General features: G+C 46.0%; 1 long non-coding RNA gene across 1 annotated transcript in view; it reads right to left on the bottom strand.

Annotated features, from left to right (window-relative positions):
• LOC128915873 (uncharacterized) overlaps nucleotides 1–14,825 on the bottom strand; it is a 163,449-nt gene extending 148,624 nt beyond the window's left edge. The window contains exons 1-3 of the long non-coding RNA XR_008468784.1: nucleotides 14,657–14,825; nucleotides 6,793–6,880; nucleotides 6,471–6,628 (exon numbers count right to left, since the gene is read on the bottom strand). This is a non-coding gene — a long non-coding RNA (uncharacterized LOC128915873). The remainder of the gene's footprint in view (nucleotides 1–6,470; nucleotides 6,629–6,792; nucleotides 6,881–14,656) is intronic.
• Nucleotides 14,826–21,174: the final 6,349 nt, after the last annotated feature.

Here is a 21,174-nt window from a genome sequence, read left to right as displayed (position 1 = left end):
TGTCCACATTTAAACTTAACCATCTATCCCAGGATACATAACACCACGTCTGACCGCTTTAGCAGATGAACCAATGGAGATAAAAATGCTAACTTGAGTCTCAAGCCAAAGCGATGCCCTTGGATTTAGCTGAACGCGAAGTTAGAGGAGCTTCTCCCAGAGCCTGACCCTGAATCACTCTCCATACTCTGAATCACTTGGTTTCAGCTCAGCCGTCAGCTCCAGCTAAGAGCAAAATGACCATAGCTCCCTACGCGTAGTTCCCCCGGGGAAGTGCTCATCAGCTGCAAAACCACCTTAGAGCCTTCCCACAAGAGAGGAATCGAGAGTGCCCTGGCCATGCCAGCTCTGCCGGGTGGCGTGGTGGGAAGCAGTGGGGTGACAGGGTGCTGTAAGAACAGCTGGCCCTGGGGCAGAATGGCTTTTGATTGTTTAATTTGGTTTTGTGCATGCTGAAGAGAGACCCTCAAACTCCACAGAGCTCAAGAGGCTGTGAGCTCTGCTTTAGGCCTGTGAGGCACGCTAACCCTTACAGCGGTCAGTACCACCAGGCAAAATGATTTCTTGGGAAAGGAGGCAGGGTTTGGTACTAAGTAGATCTCTCCTCCTTGTGCCATGGCAGTGGAAAGCTGGGCAGGGGGTAGTTCCCATATGAGCACAATCCAGGGGTAGATTGAGACCTTAAAGCGGTTCAAGACAAGCTCTGGCAAAGCTGTTCCACAACTGCTCTATCTCCAGCTCCCACTGCCTCACGTTTTCTCTAGTCCTTACAAGCATAGCAATTGGACCATCATGGCTGGGAGCAGAAGGGAAGCTGGAAGCTGCTTAAAGTCTCCGAGTCCCAGCTTCGAAGATCATGGGTGAAGCCACAGCTGGATGGAACAATCCACTGGAGCCACAGATTTCTTTTTAGCAGCACATGCAGGCGGTGGTGCTGTAGTGTTGCTGGAGTACAGGAGCATCCTACAGCTTCCTGACTGACTTCCAGCTAGTGCCCTTAATCTGTTCCCTAAATATCTGCCATTTCAGAGATTTTCACCAGCTGCACTCTGCTAGAGGAATGCAACGTGGCCACCAACTTGACACGAAGATCAGGCCGACCCTGTTTATTGACCTGTCTGCCTGGCCACTCCCACTGAGGATCTCGTGGATCTCACCTGTGGAGCTGCAATAAGTCTGCCTTGCCTTTAAAAAAGGGACAGTGCTAAACAGACTACTTTTGTGACCCACTTACATGCCAGACACTCAGCTCCTCTAAAAAATAGGACAATCAGAGAATTTAATTGCCATGACTTTGCAAACAGCCTTTTGTCATGTTAAACGCCGAGCCAGGATCAATGAACGTAAGGCAAAATTGTGCTGTGCCTGTCCTAGCTCTGCGCTCATGTAACCAGGGAGACTGGACTGCTGAGCAGAGACGAAGATGGTGTGAGGCTGGGATGGAAAACAGTGTATTTGGCAGCCATCAGCAATGCTGTCAGCGCTGCAGCTCCTTGGAGAGGCTCAGCAGTTGGGCAAAGTCAGGGCTGACCTCTCCATTGACTCCTCTCCAGCCAGGATCAGGCTCTGATCAAAGCAGGTCACAGCAAAGGAGTAGTTGAAGGGAAGACAGAGGTGATCCGCAGTGTGTGACCAAGCTCTGACTTTATGGCTGTGACCCAAAAACCATACGGTTGTGCTCGCTGGACTCCACCCACCCCCATGCTGGGGCTGACCCTCTGCTCTCCACACAGCTCAGTGCAGGGTTCATCGCTCTTCAGCCGCCAAGCCTTGGTGCTGCTCCGCCGAGATCTCAGTGACTTGGGGAAGTTTCTGTCTCCCTGCAGCCTACCACAGAGACACAGCCCACGGCCAGATGTGGCTGCTTGTGCATGGGGAGGTGCCCTTGACTCCTCACAGTTCTTCACTTGGCGCTGCAATAATAAACAAAACCCAAACCATTGCCGAGTAGCTCTGATGGATGCATAAATCACGCTGCTTCCCGCCAAGTCAACAAAATAATTCCAGGTGATACCAGCTCAACACCTGAAGCTCAGACTCTCCCTCTTTACTACACACCTACGGCAACACTTCCCGGCAGGCGAACGGCACCAGCCATTCCCTGCGCCTAAGGGTAGTAACTGAACTCCCAGCATATGGTTTGTCAAGTAGGGGCAAGACTGGTGGTGTGCTTGAAAGTAAGCTTCTGCTTAAGTACTTACTTAATTGGGACTTTGATACAGTGCTTAAATACAGTTTAGAGATAATTTCTCAAAACCATCTCAGTAGTTGGAGGTTCACAGTCCTCCTGCCCCTCACCACGACTCAGGCTCCTAACAGGCCAGGCTGTCGCTACAAGATGTTCTCAAGGTGGTTTGAAACTCTCTGCCTCCATTTCCTCAGCTTTCTAGGGGTTATTACAGGAGATCTGCGAGGGGAAATGAATGTTTGTAAAATACACAATTGAATGGAATAAATTACAATTAGTGAAATGAGAGGATAAGTATTAAACTGATTAAAAGCTATCCAAGCTGAACACAATTAAAAATAAATGAAACCCAGCTACAAGCCTAATGAACAATTGCTTCACAACTGTTCCTAACTCATCCTTCAAATAAAAAAAAAGAAACATTTTAAAATAAAATTACAGATTTTTAAAAATAAAAATGTTCGTAAGAAGAAGAAAAATTCAAATAGCACCTTAGAATCATAGAGTGTGTTGGGTTGGAAGGGACCTTTTAAAGGCCATTTAGTCCACCCCCCTGCAGTAAGCAGGGACATCTTGAACTAGATCAGCCTTGTAAGGATTCATTTACATCGCACCTGGAAAATAAGTCGGAGCTCCTACTTCCCTCCAGTATGTATCGCAAGAAATCACCAACCACTTTTCTGCCCATTCATAAGCAAGTCCCCTCGCTGCCCTCACCCCCTGGACACTGTGTGCTCGGTCCAGCACTAAGGATGGCCAAAAGCAATTTAACCAAATTCACACCTTCCACTCTATAATCTGTGATCTCTGCATCAACCTTCTGTGCCAGTCAAGAGGGCCACAAGAGGCCAAATGCACTGCTCAGTAACGGTCTCTCCCTTTTCTTGGCTTTCATTAGCTTTTTGTTCTCTGCATGACGGCATCTCCCAGCTTTGAGGTCCTATTTATACCGTGAGCACCTTGTGGTCAGGCCACGGCTGCTGCTCTTTGTAGGCACAAAAGCCTGAGTGTAGCACAAATCCAATTTTAAATGCAAAAGCAGGCTCTTAAAAAAAAAATAATAATAAAGAAACCCATCAAGGTACCAGACTGCATGATGGATATTAGCCATGTACTTAAGTGTCTTGCTGAATCAGGGCCACGGCCTATTGATTACAGACAATATATTAATGACGTAATTTTCTCAGAAATGATGATGGAGTCTGTATTTTGTCCAAGGTTATCCAACACGTACGGCGACGCAGACCGACACAGGAGTTACCCGCAGCCCGCGGATTTTCCCCCCACTCCCACTGGCCTGGTCCACGGGGATGGCAGCACCTTGTCGAGCCAGGGGCAATTCTGAGCAGGAAAAATCTGTGCTAATTGCAGAGGGACTGCACAGAGGTTTACACCTGTGCCTAACCATACAAGTCACTACAAAGCAAATACTTCGTCTAATGCATTTAATCAAGTAAAATCAATTAGCAAACACTATAATAACAGCTGTAGAGTAAGGTTGCAAAGGAAAGTCTATTCAAGCTCCAGAGTACTGCTCCAGCGCCATTCCCACTGTCTATATTTAATACCACCGCCGTCTTAATATTCAGAGCCAGTTCCCTACACAGAGCAAATCTGGAGACTGCTAGTTTGGTGCCTGCCAAGCACCAGGCATGGCTCTGCCCTCGCTGTTACAGCCGGGGACAGAAGAAACAGCTATCGCACAAAAGACAGAGGTTTTCTCTGTGATATGTCGCAACGGGCTGACCCAACCAGAGGCAAGGCCAGCTTGCTGTGTGGTCCCCATCCTTGCATCCCCTTGGCCAACCCTAGGAATATACAGAGACAGAATATACAAATCTCATCTTATTTATCCTGAGCACCATCATATAATCCTAACGGGGTCTGTGGCCTCTTCATCTTCCCATGGCATTGCCACAAGGTGCAAGGCTGTGCTTACAGCACCTTGTAAGTGGAGCCAAAGTGGTTGAGAAGATGGGATCCCACCAGTCTGGACCACTTCTCCCAGTTCTGGGGAACGGGAGTTTTGATGGTGGTAGCTCTCTTCTCTCGTGTGAGCCCAGGAAGTCAGAGCACGCAGCGTGAGCAAGGCAAAATATTAGGGCCATACTGTGCTGTAAATGCTGCAGCAGGGGAATACCCGCAGACTGTCAATTCAACATCACATTGGCAAGAGCTGTTTTTATTGACATCTGCTGTTTTCATCGTTGCATAATGAAACAGAAAGGAGATGTTCCAAACCAGTATCCAGGCCAGGTCCCAGGAAGCTGCACTCTGTGCGTTGGTCCTGAAGCACCTGAGCCATACGCTGCTGCACCTACTCAAAGCACAGGAGATTTCCCCTCTCATCCCTCTTGCATCTTTTCCCCAATTCCATTTTCAAGCCACACAGCTTTCTGTCACCCACCCACACATGAGCCTACTACCAGGGTGGGTTTCATTTGCAATACACAGGGGACAGCAATCTCCCACAGTTTCCCCAGGAGCGGTATGGATTCCCCACGGAGTTAACTCCAGGAGATCCAGGCACCTGGGCAGACACTGCACTTTGCCACCTCTGCCCTTCTCAGAAGCAACCACCGTCCCCATCCACATCCCAGAAGCTGCCCTGAATTAAACCTGGTTCCCGCTCAGCAACGAAGCCCCGGCAGAGCGGCCTGCAGTTCGGCAGGGCAGCACTGAAGTTAATGATGCAGGAGAGCAGTCGGATGTGACTTCGAAGAAAGGGGAGAATGTACTTCTAGCTTTTCCATAACGGTAATCATTAAAACCCTCCATGGTCACAGAAGGTGCTCGCCTCCTTACAAGCTCCCCTTATCAGCCATAATTATTTCCTGATCAGCTCTCGCCTAACTACCCGGCAGACTTATGCACAACACCCTTGAATCACCTGACTGCATTTATTGCCCTATATTCCTGGCCAAATGGGCCTCTGCTGTGTCAGCTGCAATATTTATAGCATGTTATTTCTCCCAGCGCATGCCCAAACACAAAAGCTGTTCTGTCCCCCGCCTTCCCCTTTATACCATCCCTCTTTCGGTGACGAAGCAAAACAGAGCATTCATCTAAATACCTCAGCACTTCTTTCTCCTCTTCTCCCCGGAATGCAACAGCTCCTCTTATGTAAAGCCCAGGGGGTCCTGCTGCCATCTCCCTGATTCCATTTTAAGTTTTCAATCATTTTAATTCTATGGATACAGCCTAGATATCTAAATTAATGCTTTTCTATTTACACTTCTGTCCTTTTTTCTTTTCTGACAAAGACTAGCTCCCCTCCTTAGAGGAGAGTGATGGAAATCCAAGTGATAGACCTAAACGTGTCACCCGCACGGCGTGTTATTCCCTGTGTCAGAGCCTGCTTTCTGGGGAGGAGAGTTTAGAGTTACCAACTTTGTTATTGAACAAAAATGGGTAGAATAACCCTGACCAGCAAGGTTGGTCTGAACAGATGAAGTCAAATCCCAAAGCCCTCTATGAGTGGAGCCAGTGGAAATTTCCAAGAGCAGGAAGAGGGCTTGTACTTTGGCAAATAAAAGCAACTCAGATAAATAAAAGCAAGAACTGGAAATCCAGTCCTTACTGCAGCTCCAATTAACAGGTAGAAATTCCCCTGTTCTCGGTGAAGTGGAAGAAGCTGTATAGTCTACTGGTAGGACATGCCTATGTCTACACGTGCTGTACAACACCTATCCGAGCTACCAACAAGAGCTTTATATCAAACATACACAAAAGGGGACGGAGGTCTCCAGACACGGAGCGCAAGAGTCAAGAAATGGGAACATGGTATTTCAGGACCAAATTCATTTTCTCAGCAAGACAGTAACACCTACAAAAAGGAATAAAAATGCATCAGAGGGGGATTTCATCTTCACCGCTTAAGTTTAGGAAAAAACAGTTTTAGGGAAATGCAAAACCACAAAGTGAGCAGGGGATGTACACGGAATAACCCCGGGGCCAGATTACATCGCTGTTACTGAACAGCACCAGCGTCTGCTACTTGGCTGACTCTGCATGCAGGAGATTGCAAGGTCATTCTGAAACCCTTGTAATCTACAACTCGAACAAATCTTTCCTCTTTCTTTCTAGCACAGCATCCACACAGACCAGCCAGTAATTCAGAGAGTTCTCAAATATGACCAAGAATTTGGCAATGCTCCGCTTGTCTTGCTGCCTGCAGTCACGTCACTTCCAAGGCGGACCGAGATGTGCACCAAAGGGACACTGGCCATGCTCAGAGAGCACAAATAATACACTGGCAAAGTATAAAATAAGAAGTGTCTACCTGCATGTGCAGTTCTCCACTTGGTGAGCGTTCTGTGCTTCCTTCTGCTCTCACAATCACCTATCATTTTGCTTGGGGCTCCTGCAGATAGAGCTCTAAAACGCCAGCTCAAGGCTCAGGAATGGTCACAAAGGCATGCAGGATCTCAGAAAGCATTACTGAAAGAGAAATAGAGAAAAGGAAGGTAAAGCCTTCCTTTTTTAAAGCCACCGTAAAAAAATAACAGTGTGATGCACCTAAGTCATGATTCCTGGAGGGGGGGTGTCTCATCATCCCCTCTTAGAAAGGACAGACAACAAATGGAGAAGAAGAATGGACTGACCAGTGATTTTGCTACTGCAGAGTTCCTGTATCCATGTGGGAGGAAGCCTCAACTCAGAAAAGAGATGTCAGGGGGAAATGACCGAGGTCTGTAGAGACACAAAGGGCAGAAAGGTGATTAAAGCACAAGGGTCCAGCAGTTCTCACCAAAAAAACCCTGAACAACCCAAAACCAAACCAAACCAAACCCTCAAAAAACCCCAAGACTTAGGACCACTGCAATTACTAGGTCCACTGGGACCATCAGGATGCTGATGCCAGAAGATGAGACAATGGGCCAGAGGAAGGATCGCACTATGAACAGTTTCTCTTACCGTTCCCCTAAGTATGCATTACTGGTCACAGTCAGGGACAAGGCACCGGGTTAAGGAGAGTCTTTGGCCAGAGCCAGTACAGCTGTTCTTTACTGGGGCATAAGCTGAGAGCTAATATCGGAACACAGAACCCAGAGCAATACCCAGACATGCAGCTCTTGGAAGCTGCTCATTTGATTTCTTGCAATCTTTTATTTCAGACCCTGTTCCTGTTGCTTTGTTTCAGTTTTAGGGTTTTGTTTTTTGTTTTTTTTGGTTTTTTTTTTTGTTTTTTTTTAAGAATTAAAAATACACTCAGATTCTAAATTACACTGAAATACGCTGCAATAAGCAGCCTTGCAGCTTGGTGTCAGCTGTCGGTCCGCAGATAATAGCTCCCCCTTTACTGATGCCTGTCCCTGTATCCTGACCCTTAACTAAAGAGGTCTCTGCTAGAGCGAGTCCAGGGCTCACTCCCCACAGTGCATTCAATCTTCGGCCTCTCTGCCAAGACAGCCAACACCAGTAGCAATTATGGAAGTCACTCACTGTGACGTGATGTCCCGTCCACGGGGCACGCAAATCAAACTACTCCTGCAAGACCTACCGGCGTGGGGGAGTCACCACGGAGCAGAGCCCAGCTCGCTCTTCTCTGCGCAGCACGTCTCACACTCTCATTATAACACCACCGCAGCTTGACCTAACCGTTGAACTATCTAATGCAACACGCCTACTGCAATCAGCAGCCATGAAAATTAATAGCACCATTCTTTCAATTTTTAATGCAGTTTGAGAGACTTTAATCAAATCTGATGAGGGGCAAAGTAGCCAGTGATGAAGCTATGCAGGAGGGAGGGAGTGTGTTACCTGCGCTGCGGTTGTGCCTTGTGTCAGTGCTCCTGAAAGTCTGCTAACAGAGGAGCTTGAACAACTTTTTAGAGGATATCTTGGCACTACCAGACCACACTGGGCAAGCTACAGCTGTGTATTTTGGGCTGCACCATTCTTTTATTCAAATTCATCTACCTGCTTAATCGACATGGTGTTGAACCTTCTCCCACAGGTCCAAAAGGATGCTGCTTCCTTGGTTTTCAGTGGATTTCTGTGCAAAGTTCCCCCTGAAGACAGATTTAGGACCCTGGCCTTTAGCAAATACCTGTATCTTCTTGTTCAGACGTTACTGAGCTGTCACTGGGGCACGTTATCAGTGCTGCAGTTCCTGGTTCACTGCAGGCGTAGGTGGGAGTTTGCTGGCTTTTGCCAGCTTAGAGCCTGTGCCCAGGAGCCCCAGGGCGTGCGAGGCCCTTCACCACCATCAAGCTTCATCTTGCCCATTCACTGCTCAGCCTTGTTTAACCACAGGGAGGGAGGCAGGGAATTGTTTCCTACCTTCCGAGAAACGTTTCATGGAACTGGAAAGGGTTTATCAGTATTTTTCTGAAGGCGGTTTTGGTTCCCAGGTAACTTTTCTTTCCTAAAATCCAAACAAATCACACATGGAACTGCCCCAAGAAATCCCACCTTGGGGGTGGACGTGTGGGAAAAGTTGGGGTTTGGTTAGCAAAACGTAAGCATTTTTCTTAGGCTCTCCCTTTCACTCCCTTCCTCCCCCACAAAGCCCTGAAATGCCTTGATAGAAATAGCTGCTTTTGGGACGCACATACCTATCAGTGGAAAAAATAATTTAAAAAAGGCTTCCAAGTTGCTTTATGTCCTGAACTGAGCCAAGAGACGGGGCTGGTGACTGAATCACACCACAGTGCATCTCACGGACCACTGCAAATCACTGCCTTCTGCTCACACGCATGCCCCAAAGACGCTTCCAGGCGTTCCTTATTCTGCTCTACCAAAGCTGCAGCTCCCAAAAGCCCGCTGCACCCCGTGCTACGCTGCCAGGGCCACTCGCTCCCAGGAGGGGATCCCCACCAGCGGCATGGACAGATGCCATCAGTCACATCCATTCCCCATGGCACAGTCAATCTGTCAGCCCCTGTGACAGCTCTGTGTTGTGATGCCTCTCGAAGCCAGCAGCTCAGCCAGCACCCGGAGCACAGCCAGCGCTGCTGGAAGCAGATGGAGGTCTGGGCCTGCCTTTACAGCTCTAAAGTCACAGTGGCCACTTTCTTATGAGTAGAAAGCTTTCACTCCACTTTTTGGGTCTGGTTTTTCCATTTCCCCATGCCTGGCTCTTTCTCATCACAAATAAACAACTAGCCGTATACAGCAGTTCACATGCAAAGGCTCTGGACTCCAGCTCCCAGAAGAGAGCACTGGAAGGCAAAAACAGGGAAACAAACTGCATGAATATGATTTATCTTTCACACAGGGGCTCCACCCTCTCTTTCAAGACCATGCATTCAGATAATGAGAAACAGGGCATTCCCACCCCTCGTGCACAATCCCCTTTTTATTTCCTACGCAATAAGGAATTAAGACATGAGACTTCTCAACGACTTCCCACAGGAGCTGTCTGTGGCTCTGACTTTGATGATCCAGCTTGACTGATCTTTCTCCGGCAGTGGCACTGGCATCAGGAGCCAAATGATGGATAGTCTTTATATCTCAAACAGCCTTTGGGATAGCTGGTTGAAAATAAATGCCTGAAACTCTCAATTTATGCTTCCTCAAGTTCCTAAGCCACAAGATATTAATGGATATCTTTTTTCTTTATTGTTAGCTTTGAAACAGGAGCAAAACAAAGGTGGCGAGACTCTCAAGTAGCTGCGTTACATCCATTGCTAGAGGAAAGTAAATTACCTGACCGGGAAGTGACCAAATTTTCTACCATCCCAAACCTCTGACGACATTGGCTCATACACTGCTTTTCTAGTTTACCTCCTTTATCTGAATTTTTACTCCATGTCTCCTGGGCCAGGTATGACAGCAGTGAATGCTATTGCCTACAGGTACAAAATGAAGGTAGGACACATGGGAAGACCAATAGTTGTCCTACCACAAAAGACACAAAGGCATTGGCGTAGTCTCTGTGCATCCTGGAAAGATGCACGCTACTGACTTCAGGTGGTTGTTGGAGACACCGCAGTTGTCAGGTCAGAATTTCAGTTAAACTCATATTCTGCTAAATCTTTCTCAAGTTCTCTGTCACCAGAGGATTTGTGATCCCTTGGGTAATATAAAAATAGTGGAAACTTTAAATGCAGTCAGATTGATAGGCCCCATTAAGACGCTCATCAAAATCTACTAAAAACCTATTGATTTATGGCTACCAGCAGGAAAGTGTCGTTACATTTTTCTTCTTCAGCTTTCAGAGGTGTTTTTGTAGAGGTTTCACTGTTTAAGTATTTAGAGCTTAATGAATACTCAAACAATTGTCTGATTTTAAGCTCTCAGGACTGCCAGTGATGACTGAGGTTGAAGATAACTTAGGAAAGGGCCCAATAGCAAGAGGTGAGCACCAAGGCTCCTACTGATAAGCACAATTGCTTGGTGCCCTTCAGAGCTTAAATTCATGAGCAAGTTACTGCAGAATAAATGTAAGTACACTTCAGATGACCCCAGCAACTAGCTGTGTACACAGTCTTAACCCCCAGCAAAGACAGAGTGATCTAAGTGACACAGACATGCAGGTAGACAGCAGTAACCGTAGGCCAGAGCTGAGCTGAACACGGCCCCAAACACCCTTCAAAGCCGAAAACAGGGAAGAAAATTGTTCATTTGGCTCTTCCACACTGATACAGACCTATAACCGTTTCCAGGGCAGGGACTGAGAGGGTAGTCTGAGATGTTATGTTTATGTTTTTTGACATAAATGTAATTTGTACTTAACATCTTGGAGGTATAAATGTGTGTTGGCCCTCCTGGAGATCAAAAGCCAGGAGATCCTGAGCACAAGCAGACAGCAAAACTAAGCTATGTCTCAACACCTGAGAAATGTTGCGACTGACATGCAATTGTGTTTTATCAAGGACGTCCAACCTGCTTTCTCATTGTAAAAGCAGCAGGACTATGTTTTTAAGAAGGAGCCAGTATCGACTTTCTTTTTACTTGAGGACTTTCCCAATCATCGTACAACCACAGAGTAAACAGATGTACCAGGGTGAATTCGGGTAAAGAGTGACTCAGGATTTCTGAGGCAGCATCAAGTGCAAACAAGACCTTTGAGATGAATTACTGACTGTCTCAAAGTGAAACAGCAATGACAGATACACTCTCTGTCACAGGGCAGTCACCTTTTTCTCTGTAGAGGTGATTCTTCCTGGAGATCAGACCTATGAAAGCGGTGCTTTCCACCATTTTCTCCCAATACGTAAGGGAGATAACCCACATGTATGGTCAGAGCATGTGCCCTGTTGTCTCTGGGAATTGTTGTCCAATTTCAACTGGAATTAGAACACAAAGAGAAGCCACCAACAGACCAAGTTCCTCTGAATTTTGAGAAAACTGGGGGTCCAACAGAGCAGAAAGTGTCTGCTGGTGTCCCTACTAGGGGAAGGGCTGATAATCTGAGCTCTCCCTTGACCCCGGAGAACGCCCAGAAGGACACGTCAGAAAGCAGATCTGACTTCTACTGCTGCTTGTGAAACTGTTGATTTCTTCCCCCATTACTCTGTGATGCAACCTGATGTTCTTCAAGCAGTTGGGCTCCTGTCTTGTAGGACCCTTCCTGCTCCCGACTACTTTTGCCAGGCCTGCTAGGCTTGGACTTTAAAGATACTCTGCCTTTATCCATAGCTTGAGGGTGGCTGTGGATTCATAGTTTCAACTCCATTGTTTTCTTCTCAGAAAAAGCAGTGGTTCCTGAAAACCTCTGCTGGCTTTTGGAGCCCAAACTCTAGTGGCTTTCAAAGGGGACTTTTCCTCCTCGTTGCTTGTGGTGCCTGAAATCTTCTCAAGTCAGTTTGTTCCTGTAAATGCTTCAAGACTCTTCCAGCTCTGAGCTCTAATCTTTGGGATCTCTTTGGAGGCAGGTCTGGAGGATGCCCAGCTAACAGCCCACTTGCCTGCCACACTGGGGAATCTGATTCAAGGCCTGACTGTGCAGGAAGCTGAGTTCTGATTGCGGTATGCCCGCAGAACGACTCACATCTCTACTATCTGTGAGAGAAATTCTTAAACCTTTGCTCACAGTGAGCAGCAGCTGATGCTCTTAATCATCACAGAGAAGAAAGGGGAGGGATGGAAAAATGTCTGCCTCCCAGCTCCCTTGCTGAGGCTTTAGGATGAGACCTCTCCTCAGTGGGGGCTGGTTCTCCTCCAACTTTCTACATTGTTCCTTTGAAGCATCCTACTCTTAGATCCTGTTGAAAACAAGGTAATGGTAGTCTTAGCAGGCAAGTTATTACGGTCTTCCCCAAGCAACTAAGAAAACTGCAGACAAACCAAGTGAGAATCCTTCCAATATCTATTATGAAATGACCCTCTGAGCCTGGAAATACTGAAACAGCCTAACAGTAGGACAGAGTACCAGCACAATATCAAAGCTTCTAAAACAGAAGTTCCCCAGATTTTCCAGTCCTCTCTTCTTGTTCAAAGACTACTCCTCCATCAAAGCTCAAACCCTCGTAGGACCAACAGATCATGTGACAGGCATCAGAGGATTATTAATTTGAAAGAAATGGGTGGAAAGTGTGTCAAGCACGCCCAATCTTTGAACTGGGTACTTTAGAAGATCGTTGCAAAATAAAAGACAACTGCACATTCATTTCTCTTTAGAAAGAACATATTGCACAAAGCCACAAAAGTTACATGACCTTCATGTGAAGGAGAACAGAAAGACCAATCTTCACTCATTGTAAATTGACTTGGAAAGGCAACAAAGCGATGCCAGTTTTCACCAGCTGAAGATACGACCAAATGTCTGCAGTACACTGAAGACAAAACTATAAGGCCTATTCATTGTGAATGCTTCTGGGCATATGTTAATCAGTGAGAAATTTCTTTCCAGAGATGATTATGGTGCAAATAGAAGTCTGTGAATTTGGCCTATTATGAAGACTGTGCTTTTCTCTAAAGCATGCAGCGAAGGGCGGGATCTATTAACGTCATCTGGCTGCAGGAAAGCCTACTGTCTCATAGTTGTTTCTGTCTGAGAGCTCGCATTTAACCTGCAACATCACGTGTACTGTGTCCTCTCCAAATCCACATCCAGAAGACAGGCCAACAGCAGAACAAACATTTTTCCCATTGACACTGAGTGGTCCGTCAGCATTCAGCAACACAAGAGGGATCCATGCCTCGTCTCCATTCTGGTATCTCATGGGAGAGACACAAATCAACACCTCTGAACTGAAGGTTGCCGTTAATGCACCCTTAAAGGATCATAACACTGGCCATCAGCCTAGAGGCCGTGGCACAATCGGTGCTTTAGTTAGGTTCATTTCATTCTAAAAGTGAAAGAGGATGTTCTGTATTTTCTACAGCTACATAGAGACCTGAAAGAGGAACTTTCTTTTTGTTGAAAAGCCCTGCTGCTCCTGTTGTGTAGCTGATGGCAAAGGAATGAACGGTGAACATCCATACCATCCCAGTCCGTACGACTCGCATCTCTAAAACACCCCAGAACTTGGTGGCATCACCACTGAGGTCATATCCAGCATTTTCCACTCTAAGACCATTACAGAACTTTATATTGGAGACAATAATGCTAGTCTCATATTTACTGACAGAGAAATGAAGATACAAAAAACCACATGTATGGCCAGTAGACAACTACACAGCAGCCAAAACAGGAATAAAAAAAGTTCAACCATGGGGACATCTGCCTTGTCAGCCATCTACCTGAGACAATGTAGAGCTAAGACTTCCAAAGAACGCTGACAATCTTAAGCAGGATGAGCATATGAAATCATCTTTCTTGGCAAGAAAGTAGTGCTGACCTGGTCCCATACAATTGCACATGAGAGAGTTCTGATTCCCTCTAGTTTTGGTAAGGAAATTGTAAGCAAGGAGATATTTCGTAACCAGAATTACCAGCACTCAAACATTCAGCAGGGGATAGTCATAACCTCAAAAGGAAACAGATTTATAGTTTTCTTTTCATATAATACAAGTAAATAGTACAGCTCCTCGCACTTACAGAAGTATCGGGCACAGTGGGACAGAGTGCCTTCTGTCCCTAATTCTTAGGTGTGTTGAATGTTGACTAAAGCAGGATGATGTGTTACACAGACCCAACCAAACAGCATTTCAAAATAGTGGGTTTTTTTCCCCCTGAAACAGAAAAAAAATGACTCATGCAGAAGTTTGACTTACTTAATGAAAAATATCTTGGTCTGTTCGAAAAATCAGCTCTTGACAGCCTGACCTTCAAGAGAAGGCTGCTCTGCTGTTATGGAGCTGACATGACACACTTGCTGTTCTCCAAGGCAGGAGAGCACGAATCCTTCCATGTGCCTGACCTCTGCTCCCTGCCTTCATGCTGGACTTCCCGGTCGGGTTCAGAGGTCTTTAGCCCTTTATTTTCATTGCAAATCCCTCAAATATTTTGTGCGCGCACAACTCCTGATGACAATTTCTTGACGAAGTACTGCCACTTATGTGGCACTATGTTTTATTAGTTTTATTACCCTGAAGCGTAAGGGCTTGTGGTGTGGATTGGAGGGAGCTGCTTACCTTGACAGCTGAAATATGTAGCATGGTATGACGTTCCATCTCTCTGAGCTCCTGCGCTGCATCTTCACATCTGCACCGACAACAGGCAACTACCGAATTTTGGATGGTATTGAATTAGGTGTCCTTCAGATCCTAAATTACTTGTTCCTTCCCAAAAGTTCACAAGATGAGAGATCTAAAACATAGACAGAAGAAAAAAACCAAATTTTAAAGGCATGCTAACTGATGCACGTGCACTCACCCCCCACTGCCCAGCCACAATTACCCATGTATTTTGTTATGGGCCGCATTTTCAGTCTTTGCCAACAGTTTCAATAATGTAAAGGGGGCAGCTTGGAAAATGAGTCAGACCATTGTGTCACCCTGTCATCTTCCAAAGCGGTTGGCTGTAAGCAGCCAACATGGTGGCACTGTGCTTCAGGGGACCTGCTGGCTGGCCCCTCTGGTTTCCACTTTCTGACAGGCAGGCTAGCATTGGCACAGGCTGCAGAGGGCCTCACACAGTAACTTACTGTGCTCCTTAAAAAGAAAAATCCTAAAAGGATCTCTAGCCATAGGGAAAATGGCCATAAAAAGCATTTTAACAAGTTCTCCACGGAAAGATAACTTCTTGGCACGTGCTGCTCCAATTTAGATCAGTGTTATGATGCCATAGAAATAGAAGAAAATGGGTATTTTTTCTGCAGGAGTTCAGCAGGAATGGAGGCAAACCTACCACCCCCTAACCTCCCAGAAGAAGAAGAGCCTCAAAGTCCAATACTGGACTCAAAAGTCAACTTTGTTGACTCCTGCTTTCTGTCTGCCCATTTCTATCGGCTCCACTGGACCCATTCCCAATTTACTCCTTTCTCTTTAGTTTACAAGTTTATTAGCAGCAGACTGGAAGAAGAAAAGGCCATTACTTTGTTAAAAAAAATGGTCTGAACCTCTTCTACATACTGTGATGCCAAACTTCCCAAACTCCAGTAGAATTCATAGGATGGCAAAGCTGTAGTTAAGATAACCCCCACCCAGATCTTGACGACAACATCTGCACAAGAGCACTGGGTGCTCTAAACAACTTTGACACAACCTGTGCTGCCGAAGGGATCCCAACAGCCATGTCCCAGCAGCTGAGCGCACTCCTCTGCGGTCAGAGTACCGCAGGGAGGTCCTTCTCGTGTTTCCGCAGCACGACCAGCAGGGAAACAGACAATAAAAGCCCCCAGCTGCACGTCCACAGGTGTGTGCTGTAGCACACAGTGCATCCATGGTCTAGAAGGCTATTTTAAGGCAGAAACAGTAAATCACAGCTAGTGGGGCGAGAAAAATGTGAAGCCTGGAGGCCTCTGTAAAACACAAAGGTGGAGGACAGATCCCCGAAGAACTGTAAAGTGCAGATCTGGCTACAGGTAACACTAGCTAGCACATACCTGGGTTATACATCAAAAGCCCTTAGACACTTAAGGAGAACTGCCAAAATCAGGACAGAGTTCACAGCAGTTGAACCTTTGCACCTCTGAGTCCGTGGGCGCTGCCCCAGGGAGCTGAACTTGGATGCCTCTAAAGCAGAAGGAAAAAGAAGGCTTGGCTGGGTGGATACCGCATTGACAGCCTAAGCCCTGGGCAGCGAGAGCAGCAGTGAGCAGCAACTCAACCAAATGAGCCTTTTACACCCGCACCTGCTGTTAGGATCACCCCGAGGTACCAAAAGAAGAATCTCCAGAGTGCTCACGGCATGAGGTCCCAAGTCATGCCAGTCACTGTGTCCCATGAAAGGAACATGAGCTCCCCTGGAGACAACCCCGCAGGTGCTCACGCAATGCTGAGCAGTACAGCTCTCTGAGCAGCATGTCCCAGTATGACACCGTGGTGTGCACCACCGAGCCCCATTTGAATGGGACTGCGCAGAGTAAGGAAGACCCTGTAAAGTTGGTGGATGCTTCCTCCTTACCGCTCTTCCAGACTTGCACCAGCTAGAGAGCGGAGTCAGGTACAGATTTGCACGTGCTCATGAAAAAGGTGCACTTGGATCCAGCAGGTTGGCTTTCCCAAAACCAGGGTTTCTCCCACCTACCCTACACAAGGCCAACGCACACTGGTGGCATGCCTTAGCGCGCATGCTGTAGAAATTAAACCAGCTCAGCTACAAACAATACTACAGCCCCATGACAGCCTCGGCCCTCCGGGTTCCCCCGGCCTTCAGGAAGGCTGTGAGCCCAGGAGCCACCAGCCTGTCTCACATCCACATCTGGCCTCTCTGCTCACCAGGCCTGGCCTTGGCTTCTAAGTCATGACACCCTGAAAGTAACCTTTTCACTAAGGTAGCCCAGCTGATTTCCAAAGACAACACAAAAAGAAGCTAGATCAGAAGAAGGTGGCAGGCATTAGAGGAGGGGGAAAAAAGAAGAAAAAAAAAGAGAAGAAAGGGAAATACGGAACAGAGCAATTTTCTGCTCTCCATTCATGCCGTGTTCTCACACACTTCACAGTGTTCCTCTCTACAGCCCCCACAGCAACACAGAGTGCAGAAATCAGGCTGCCATTTCACATAGCGCTCGAGCACACGCATTGCTGAACAAGGAAAGGGCTGAGTCTGTGACTAAGTGCCTTGCAGCCAGCCCTTTCCCCCTCTTGCCCACCCTCCTCTTCTATACAACCTGATCGGGGGGCAGGGACTCAGAAGCCCACCATAACTAAGCCCTTCTCTTACTTGGTCCCTAGAACTGTCTTAATAAACTCAATGAATAATGGATGTGTTGCTTAACTGAGACTATGAACCAGCTTGTAAAGAATTCACCAAAAGTCTCGGTCTTGCATTGCAAAAAGGAATGTGAAATCCAAGAGTAGTATCATTAGCAGCGTGGCCTGGTCATGCCTGTGCTCCTGATTTCTCCAAGTCAACAGAACTCATTGAGCATGAGCGAAAATGACAGGATCAGACCTAGGGCATTAGTGTCTTCCTTCCTCATTAGGTCACTGAAAACTCTCTGTGTTCCCAACAAGTCTCACTATTTACTAAAGTGCTCCAACCAAATGCTTTGGATGGGTGGGAGGACCATGCACATGCTAAAAAAAAAAATTTAAAAAAATATCATGGTCCTTGGTGGCTATGAAGAAGTTCCTCTGAAGACCACGCTCAGAGCAAACACGGCAATGAGGGGCACAGAGACAGGCTGTGTGCTGGTTGCGTTTTCGCAGAGCATCTGCACAGAAGGCCAAAATGAAGGCAGCGATAACAAATCGCATCTGCCAGGTAATACTTTAAAAATCGTATTTCCTGTAAAGTTACCACTGAAAAGTGCCAGGGAAATAGGGTCTTCAAATGAAACAGTTCCCAAACAGAATCTGTCCAAGGCAGTACAATATGTTTACTTTAAGCCATTTTTTTAATGAATAACATTCAGTAACCAAATAGAGTCAGAGATTAACCATGAACAGATGCTATGCTCCCCTGTTAAGATAAGATGATTATTAAAGGATAAACCACAAAGCTACCTTCGTTTGGAAAGGGGCCTTCTTCTTCAACTATCCACTTTCAGATTAGTATCAAAGTATAACTTTTTCCAGATCAGAGAGCACTGTATTCTTCTCTCTTTTTAAATACCATGGATCTAACCTGAAAAGAGAACAGAGCATAACTGTACTCTGATTTTCGTATTTCAAGTCAAAGGCTACATACTCGATTCCTTCCCTGTTTCTGAACTCAACTCTGCCAGCACAACTCTTGTTGGGCAACGTGTCTTTTGAAGTCTCGCAGCAGGACAACAGTCTACTCAGTGTGAGCGAAGGTGACACGATATGTCCCGTACTCTTCTTCCCAAGTTTTCAGACAGTCTCCAAAAGGCATTCTGTTGCTAACAAACAGATTGTGACTCACCAGGACATTCAAAATTACATTCCTGTGATTTCCATTTTTACTTCACTCATTCATATCCAGCCCGTTGTGGCTTGCTCAGCTTCTGTTTGGCAAATACTCACTAGGCTGGCTCATATGGCAATAGAGTATGTTTGAACATCAGCTCAAAAAGAGATCTAGCCAGGACAGGGTTAGAATAGACTGGTTTCCATAGATGACAAAAAGCAAAATGAAGAAATCCAAATGAAGAAAGGATGTGAATGAAATATCAGTGTCTCCTCAATACCACTAACGCAGTGGTATTAATGAAAGGCAAGAGCTCGAGCCCCACAAGGGTGATCACAAAGAAGAGCCCAAGCTGAGTAGCAGCCAGCCTGAGACTTCCCAGAAAACACATTGCCAATTTGTGTCATCACAACATCAGCACGTTATCAAAAGCAGCTTATATAGTTACTCTCGGAGCTGCGAAGTCACGGTGCTAATTATTTTGGCTGGTTATGTGAGCACTACATAGAAAGGACTTTAACTGCCATCACATCAGATAACTACCTTTTCATGCTAGCTTTTCATGCTGGATGGTTCTTCAATTTCAATCTCCTGCATCTAGATTACCCTCTGTGCAAGCCCAGAGCACTGAGCCTGTACCAGCACCCTGCAAAAAGCACCGGATGCAATCACTGCTCTTCCCAGCTGGGGACAGGGAAGACTCACCCAGCAGCTGCCTGAGCTGGGCTTTGGCTTTGGTACTCAACATGCAACAAGCTCTAACTTAATGTCCCATATTTTATTCCAAATTTTGTGATATTTGGACTCCGAAAACATCAGCTGATCAGTCGGGAGGATGCCATGGGGCCCAGACAGTATTTCCCAACATGCAAACTGCTTTAGGACAAGAGAAGAGGAAGACAGGCATTTCTAGGGCTGGTTGGGAGCTAAGACATGTCAATATTTTGTCTGGTATCTACTCCGCAACTCATACAATTATTGATTGCAATAACTGAATATAGGGCTTTTTAAGAAGAGACCCCCTTCAGCGATTTTACATTTATAGGAATGTTTAGGAACTACATTATTCCTAGAACATAGTTAAGATGTTTTATTAATTCTTTCCTCCAAGCTGATTACAGGGATTTACCCAAAGCAATGTTCATACTTTACTACCACGATTGACGTGCAGACTTTCCCGGCTTCGCACAGCAGCTTTCACTGGGCAGTGGGGTGAAAGAAAAGGCAACATATTTCACCTTCTCTGCGGTAACACCAATCCTAACTACCACCTTTGAGCTGACGGGACTGACTTGAGCCAAGCAATGATCGCTGTTTCCTCACCAGCCCGACTCTGTCCCCAAGTGGCCCTGCAGAAATTTAATTACCTCAATACCTACCCAGACTTCCCCTCCATATAAATGCCCCAGGAGAGTCTTATCTAGAGGATCATAGTCCTGAAAGTCCTTGCAGACACACCCCTCAATTAACATGCTCAAGTGCATTGCTGAATCTACAGGCAGAAGAGACAGAGGAGACACCAAAATGGTGCTAAAATACCTGCTCTTGAAGAAATAAATAGCTCAGAATGCAGAAGTGATTTGCGGATGAGAAAGGTCATAGATTTCTGTTCATGGAGATGCTGAAAATACTAAAGAAATTATTTTAACCAAACAACAGGATTTTAAAGGAATCTTTGTGGCGCTGAAGCAACTGTATTTTAAAGGAATCTTTGCGGAGCTGAAACAGTCCAGATAACAACGTGCTCAGCTTGATTTGATTTTCCTAGGACCCTGATGAGTTATATTCTCAAGTAAAGAAGTTGTCTGGGTATCTGCTTGCTTTTCTTTGTCCTGTGGGTTCCCAGAAGAACATTGTCTAAATGTCTGAGGGTCTTGGCATTTCATCATTTTCTACAGCAACGCTTACCTGCCTGGCTTTCTAATCTAAATGGCAGTCATGAAGCAGGTTCTCTAACATCCATTTGCAGTTTCTCTAGAGCAAACACACCAGAAGCTGCTTAATGTTCTCCCTCTACCTATCACACACTCTCAGCTACACTTTACATTACAGTAAATGTTATGTTTACATAATACATCCTTTACGTTACAGATTACGTTACTGGTACAGCCTGCCCAGGACTTTTCAGCATCCCGGTCTGTTCTCTATTGCACGCAACTTGGCAAAGTTTTAGCTCCTTGTGTTGCAATTTTCCAAAACAGGCAGCTACCTCAAACTGGATTTTTAAGCTATTTCTAAGATTGTATCTAAGGAAATAGACGTTTTTTAAGCATAACCCCCTCTCCCATACCACCCAAACTAGACAAGCACTGAGACAAGCACAAGCACTGAGAACCACTCACATCTGTACGATTTGGAAAAAGATTTGAGATTTGGGAGCATTCTGAGGTTTGCCCAGGCACACAGCTCTAATGGCTTGCCGTTTTCCCTGCTTTCCTTACTCTTCTTGTTGCATATTTTAAGTTTTCCCTTCTCTAAATGAGATAGAAGAGAGGAAATATAACCTGTTCCAATGATCAACTGACAAAGTTTGGGATTTTTGGAAAGGATCCGATGAGTTCTGAAGAACCTAAAAATACTCTATACATTCGCATCGTCCTCCTCCTCATGAAGCTGTACCTGTAATGGAGAGGAATCATAGAATGGTTTGGGTTGGAAGGGACCTTTAATGATC

This window comes from Rissa tridactyla, chromosome 10, assembly GCF_028500815.1.
Source record: "Rissa tridactyla isolate bRisTri1 chromosome 10, bRisTri1.patW.cur.20221130, whole genome shotgun sequence".
NCBI classification, from domain to species: domain Eukaryota; kingdom Metazoa; phylum Chordata; class Aves; order Charadriiformes; family Laridae; genus Rissa; species Rissa tridactyla.
Note: the sequence above shows the minus strand (reverse complement) of the source record. Positions and strands in the feature narration are given on the sequence as shown.